This window comes from Mauremys mutica, chromosome 21 (genome assembly GCF_020497125.1).
Source record: "Mauremys mutica isolate MM-2020 ecotype Southern chromosome 21, ASM2049712v1, whole genome shotgun sequence".
In the NCBI taxonomy this organism is placed as follows: Eukaryota; Metazoa; Chordata; order Testudines; family Geoemydidae; genus Mauremys; species Mauremys mutica.
The window spans coordinates 21,783,980-21,791,078 of NC_059092.1; positions in this window are offsets into that span (position 1 = coordinate 21,783,980).

Here is a 7,099-nt window from a genome sequence, read left to right on the forward strand (position 1 = left end):
CTTCACTTTCTGTGGCCCATGCAGTACAAGGAAGTCCCTCAGGCTACTGCTCAAGTGGGTCCACAGTCCTGGATCATCTAGACTTAAGGAACTAAACTCAGCAGCAGCTGTTTCTTGTGCCTCCACCACACTCTTCTCTGATCTACACTTTTCTCCAGGAATGTGCATGGTTACATCCATTTGACATGGAGATACGGATGCTGCAGTAGCTGCCAGGTCACCTGCACTCTGACTAACTGGAAGATCAGACATCTCCTCACCACTCACATCCTCACTGGGGCCGGAAGGCTCATCGTGAACATTTGTGTTTATGTATCTCAGGAGAGCTCCTTCCTGCTTAGATAGAAAAGCTTCCTTTGCTTGCTTTCTTTACGTAGGGATTGTCCAGTTTGGCCGATGTACATAGCAGAGGGGCATTGCTGGCACATGATGGCGTATATTACATTGGTGGATGTGCAGGTGAATGAACCGGTGATGTTGTGGCTGATCTGGTTAGGTCCTGTGATGGTGTCACTATGCAAAAGGATAAATGGACACAAGTCAGACATTAGGAATGGCAATATGAAAAAACCTGTAGGAAAACACTTCAACCTCCTTGGCCACACAATAGCAGATTTAAAGGTAGCCATCCTGCAGCAAAAAAACTTCAGGACCAGACTTCAAAGAGAAACTGCTGAGCTCCAGTTCATTTGCAAATTTGACACCATCAGCTCAGGATTAAACAAAGACTGTGAATGGCTTGCCAGCTACAGAACCAGTTTCTCCTCCCTTGGTTTTCACACCTCAACTGATAGAAGAGGGCCTCGTCCTCCCTGATTCAACTAACCTCGTTATCTCTAGATTGATTCTTGCCTGCATATTTATACCTGCCTCTGGAAATTTCCACCACATGCGTCTGACGAAGTGGGTATTCACCCATGAAAGCTCATGCTCCAATACTTCTGTTAGTCTATAAGGTGCCACAGGACTCTTTGTTGCTTTTTACAGATCCAGACTTAACACGGCTACCCCTCTGATCCTTAAGGCAAAGAGAGTGCGCTATTCTGGCGCACACATTGCAAGGCAAGGCAGATGTCTTGGGGCTGCCAATATAAATAGAACCAGAGGGTTAGCAGGGGTCATCTAGCCTAAGCCCCTGCCAAGATGCAGGATTTGTTGCATCTAAGGCCTTGTCTACACAACAAGGTTTTGTCGACAAAAGTTATCAGTGGAGGTGTACACCCGGACATGCCCTTCCCAGCGATGTAACTCCCCTGCTAGGACATAATAAAACCACCTCCCTGAGCAGCATAGAGCTTTTGGTGACGTAGTTAGATCAATGCAGCATCCGGGTAGACACCTTGCTTGGTTATGTTGCCCTAACTGACCTCCAGGAGGTGTCCAAAATCCTATCCTATCCACGCTATGGTCGTGGTTTGAACTCTGCCTCCCTGAAGGTACACAGTTATGCCCCCCCTCCCCCGTTGAAAGGCCTGCGACGTTTTGAAATGGCCTGCACAGTTCACGCCACTGAACATGCCAGCTGTCTGCAGCAGACGTGCTCCGCGTGGAGCGTGCCGGAGCTGTTGGCTCTGCTGAGTCTGTGGGGAGAGGAGTCTGTGCAGTCACAACTTCGCACCATTTTGAGACCTACAGGATGATTGCTAGTGACATGCAGGAGAAGGGGCAGGAGAGGGACACGCAGCAGGATTGTCTAATATAAAGGAGCTGTGGCAGGCGTACCAGAAGGCAAGTGAGGCCAAGCATCGCTCTGGTGCGGTGCTGAAGATGTGCCTCTTCTACAAGGAGCTTCACGCCGTCCTCGGCGGCAAACCCACCTCCACTACCATGAGCCCCGGGGATACTTCAGGGCAGGGGCGGCTCCAGGCCCCAGCACACTAAGCACGTGCCTGGGGCAGCAAGCCGCGGTGGGCGCTTTGCCGGTCGCCGCGAGGGCGGCAGGCAGGTTGCCTTCGGCGGCATGCCTGCGGAGGGTCCGCTGGTCGCTCAGCTTTGGCGGACCTCCCGCAGGCTGCCACCGAATCCGCGGGACCGGGGACCTCCCGCAGGCGCGCCACCAAAGGCAGCCTGCCTGCCGTGCTTGGGGCGGCAAAATACCTAGAGCCGCCCCTGCTTCAGGGGGACTGGAGGCAGTGGCCAGTGACGAAGTGGTGGATGAGGAAGTGGAGCTGGCGTACAATATGGAGCAGAAAGCAAAGGTAAGAGATTGAAGTCCAGGACCTCCATGGTAGCATTCTCTGAGATGCTCCTAGTTGCACACACAGGGCCAGTTAGGCAGAACTGCATGGTCCCAATGCGTGGATGAGATGATGTTATAGGGAGGAGGGGTTTAGATTTATTAGGAACTGGGGAAACTTTTGGGAAAGGGGGAACCTGTACAGGAAAGATGGGCTCCACCTAAACCAAAACGGAACCAGATTGCTGGCACTTAACATTAAAAAGGTCATAGAGCAGTTTTTAAACTAAGGGCTGGGGGAAAGCTGACAGGTGTGGAGGAGCACGTGGTTCAGACATCCCTTAGGGGAGGACCATAGAGAATCTCTATGTCCTAGTGAGGACGAGAGGATGGAAAATGATAAAATACAGGCAGGGTCTGATCAGAAACAGTCAAATAAAAAAGAGTCCCGTTCAATTACATCGTATAATGGCTAAAAGGAGCCAAGTTTTTAAAATGCTTGTATACCGATGCTAGAAGTCTAAGTAATAAAATGGGTGAACTAGAGTGCCTCATATTAAATGTGGATATTGATATAATAGGCATCGCAGAAACTTGGTGGAATGAGGATATTCAGTGGGACACAGTAATAGCAGGGTACAAAATATATCGGAAGGACAGAACAGGTCGTGCTGGTGGGGGAGTGGCACTATATGTGAAAGAAAGCGTAGAATCAAATGAAGTAAAATCATAAATGAATCAAACTGTACCATAGAATCTCTATAGATAGTAATTCCTTGCTCTAATAATAAGAATATAGCGGTAGGGATATATTACCGACCAGCTTACCAGGATGGTGATAGTGACTGTGAAATGCTCAGGGAGATTAGAGAGGCTATTAAAATAAAAAAAATCAATAATAATAATGGGGAATACAGTTATCCCCATATTGATTGGTTACATGTCACCTCAGGATGGGATGTTGAGATAAAGTTTCTTGACACCTTAAATGACTGCTTCTTGGAGCAGCTGGTCCTGGAACCCACCAGAGGAGAGGCAATTCTTGATTTAATCCTAAGTGGAACACAGGATCTGGTCCAAGAGGTGAATATAGTTGGACAGCTTGGTATCAGTGACCATAATTGTCAGGGTTCCTTCCCCACTCTTAACTCTGGGGTACAGATGTGGGAACCCGCATGAAAGACCCCCTAAGCTTATTTTTATCAGCTTAGGTTAAAAACTTTTTCAAGGCACAAGTTTCACCTTGTCTTGAACAGTATGCTGCCATCACCAAGTGATTTAGACAAAGAATTAGGGAAAGGACCACTTGGAGTCCTATTCTCCCCAAAATATTCCCCCAAGTCCTGCACCCCCCGCTTTCCTGGGGAGGCTTGAGAATAATATCCTCACAAATTGGTACAGGTGAACACAGACCCAAACCCTTGGATCTTAAGAACAATGAACAATTAATTAGGTTCTTAAATGAAGAATTTATTTAAAAATAAAAGAATTACTTTTGTAAAATTAGGATGGAAGATAACCTTACAGGGTAACAAAAGATTTTAAACACAGAGGATTTGCCCCCTCTAGGCAAAACTTTAAAGATACCCAAAACAAAAAAAAAACCCACATAGGAATAAACCTTCTTCTTAGCACAGGGTAAAATTACAAGCTAAAACAAAAGATCATCTAACGCATTTCCTTGCTATTACTTGCTATTTCTGTAATATTAGATGTATCATTTCAGTGGGAGCTGGATTACTTGCTTGGTCTCTTCCTTTGTCTCCGGAGAGAACACCCACACAGCACAAAACAAAGCCTTCCCCCCCCCCCCCCGCCAGATTTGAAAGTATTTTCTTTCCCCACTGGTCCTTCTGGTCAGGTGCCAACCAGGTTATTTGAGCTTCTTAACCCTTTACAGGTAAGGAGGGATTTTACGCTACCCTTAGCTGTATGTTTGACACCCCCCCTCCCCCCCGGCAAATCACAGACGGTGCTGGACAGCCCGCTCCACACTGGCTGTGATCTCTTCCTGGAGCTGTAGGAGAAAACAGAATTAATAAGACACATACACCTTTATCATAGAATCTCAGGGTTGGAAGGGACCTCAGGAGGTCATCTAGTCCAACCCCCTGCTCAAAGCAGGACCAAACCCAACTAAATCATCCCAGCCAGGGCTTTGTCAAGCCTGACCTTAAAAACCTCTAAGGAAGGAGATTCCACTACCTCCCTAGGTAACCCATTCCAGTGCTTCACCACCCTACTAGTGAAAAAGTTTTTCCAAATATCCAGCCTAAACCTCCCCCTCTGCAACTTGAGACCATTACTCCTTGTTCTGTCATCTTCTACCACTGAGAACAGTCTAGATCCATCCTCTTTGGAACCCCCTTTCAGGTAGTTGAAAGCAGCTATCAAATCCCCCCTCATTCTTCTCTTCTGCAGACTAAACAATCCCAGTTCCCTCAGCCTCTCCTCATAAGTCATGTGCTCCAGCCCCCTAATCATTTTTGTTGCCCTCCACTGGACTCTCTCCAATTTATCCACATCCTTCTTGTAGTGTGGGGCCCAAAACTGGACACAGTACTCCAAATGAGGCCTCACCAGTGCTGAGTAGAGGGGAATGATCACATCCTTCGATCTGCTGGAAATGCCCCTACTTATACAACCCAAAATGCCATTAGCCTTCTTGGCAACAAGGGCACACTGTTGACTCATATTCAGCTTTTCGTCCACCGTAACCCCTAGGTCCTTTTCTGCAGAACTGCTGCCCAGCCATTCGGTCCCTAATCTGTAGCAGTGCATGGGATTCTTCCGTCCTAAGTGCAGGACTCTGCACTTGTCCTTGTTGAACCTCATCATATTTCTTTTGGCCCAATCCTCTAATTTGTCTAGGTCCCTCTGTATCCTAGCCCTACCCTCCAGCGTATCAACTACTCCTCCCAGTTTAGTGTCATCTGCAAACTTGCTAAGGGTGCAGTCCACACCATCCTCCAGATCGTTAATGAAGATATTGAATAAAACCGGCCCCAGCACCGACCCTTGGGGCACTCCACTTGATACCGGCTGCCAACTAGACATGGAACCATTGATCACTACCCGTTGAGCCCGACCATCTAGCCAGTTTTCTATCCACCTTACTGTCCATTCATCCAGCCCATACTTCTTTAACTTGCTGGCAAGAATACTGTGGGAGACTGTATCAAAAGCTTTGCTAAAGTCCAGAAATAGTACATCCACTGCTTTCCCCTCATCCACAGAGCTGGTTATCTCGTCATAGAAGGCAATTAGGTTAGTCAGGCATGACTTGCCCTTGGTAAATCCATGCTGACTGTTCCTGATCACTTTCCCCTCCTTTAAGTGGTTCAGGATTGATTCCATGAGGACCTGTTCCATGATTTTTCCAGGGACTGAGGTGAGACTGACTGGCCTGCAGTTCCCTGGATCTTCCTTCTTCCCTTTTTTAAAGATGGGCACTACATAAGCTTTTTTCCAATCATCCGGGACCTCCCCCGATCGCCATGATTTACTACTTTAGATATACTACTGATTATAGAAAACCTAACAATATTTTTTACATTTTAAGGATGATTTTAACCAGTTGATTTTGGGAAACTTTTATGGGAGAGTGCATTAGCTACTTTGTTAAAAGCTCCTGAAATGTGTTGTATTTTAAAATTAAAATTTTGGAGAGCTAAACTTCATTGAAGAAGTTTTTTGTTATTGTCCTTGACGGTATGAAGCCACTTCAGTGCAGCATGGTCAGTTTGCAGGTGGAAACGCCGTCCGCAAACGTATGGGCATAGCTTTTCCAAAGTGTACACAATGGCGTAACATTTCTTTTTGCTGATTGACCAGTGGCTTTTCCTTTCAGACAGTTTTTTGCTGAGAAACATGACAGGAGGGAATTTTTGATCTGGTCCTTTTTGTATTAAATCTGCTCCCACGCCACGCTTGGACGCATCTGTGGTTACTCGGAAAGGTTTGTTAAAGTCTGGGGCCCTTAGTACAGGGTTAGACATGAGTGTCGCTTTAAGCTGGTTAAAGGCCTTTTGACACTTTTCAGTTCACTGAACTGCATTTGGCACCACGACATAAACTAGACATCTCCAGCCACAGGCAGGGATGTAGGGCTGAGCTTGTCTGCTAGATACTTCCAGGAAACACTCCAGACCAGCTGCCTTGTCTCCGCTGAGCTAAGAGAACTGTTTGAAGGGAGGAGAGAGACTGCAAGCACCCCATTCAGGTGCTAATCACCCTGTGCTCCAGGCATGCCTCTGGGGGCTGGAAAACCTCAGTTCAAGGCCCTGGAACAATATCTGGAAGCCAGGCACTCTGTGGCCCCTCTCCCTGATTCCGACCCAAAGGTCCATCCTGGCAAAAGGTTCATCAAAACTGACATGTTGCCCCAAAAAGTTTTGCTTTCAATGCAGCTGCGTTTCCCAGTGAGAAAACTTTCCTCAGCCAGCTCTCCTCTCTCTGCTGCCCGGCTCCAAGGGAGAAATGTCCTCCTGTCACCACTGTGGCTTCCAAGAGGCCTGAGCCCTGCCAGAGATGTGGGCTAGGGGCTCCCTCCCAGGGCTCATTGTTGCTCTGAGCGGGTTTCTGTTCCAGCTGAGGTTTCCCTGCAGCTGGTGGGCGCTGTCTGACCTCCTGTAGCACTGAGGGAAGAAGAGCACGTGGTAGATGCAAGGACCATGGGCACACAGGAGCTCAGCACAGACCCAGAGTGTTGGAACAAGCAGCTCTCCCCCCACTACAGAGCCTGCGGGAGCCGAGCCTGGCCTTGCCTGGCTTCCACTGGCCCAGAGGTGGTTGTTACAGCAAGGTAGCTCACGGTGAGAATTCTCCGAAGTGGAGACACGGCACTAGTATTTACCGGAGGTAGCTGGGATGATTTGAACCCAGCTCTGTGGGCGGGCGGCAGCACTTGCACCCCAGCCCCAG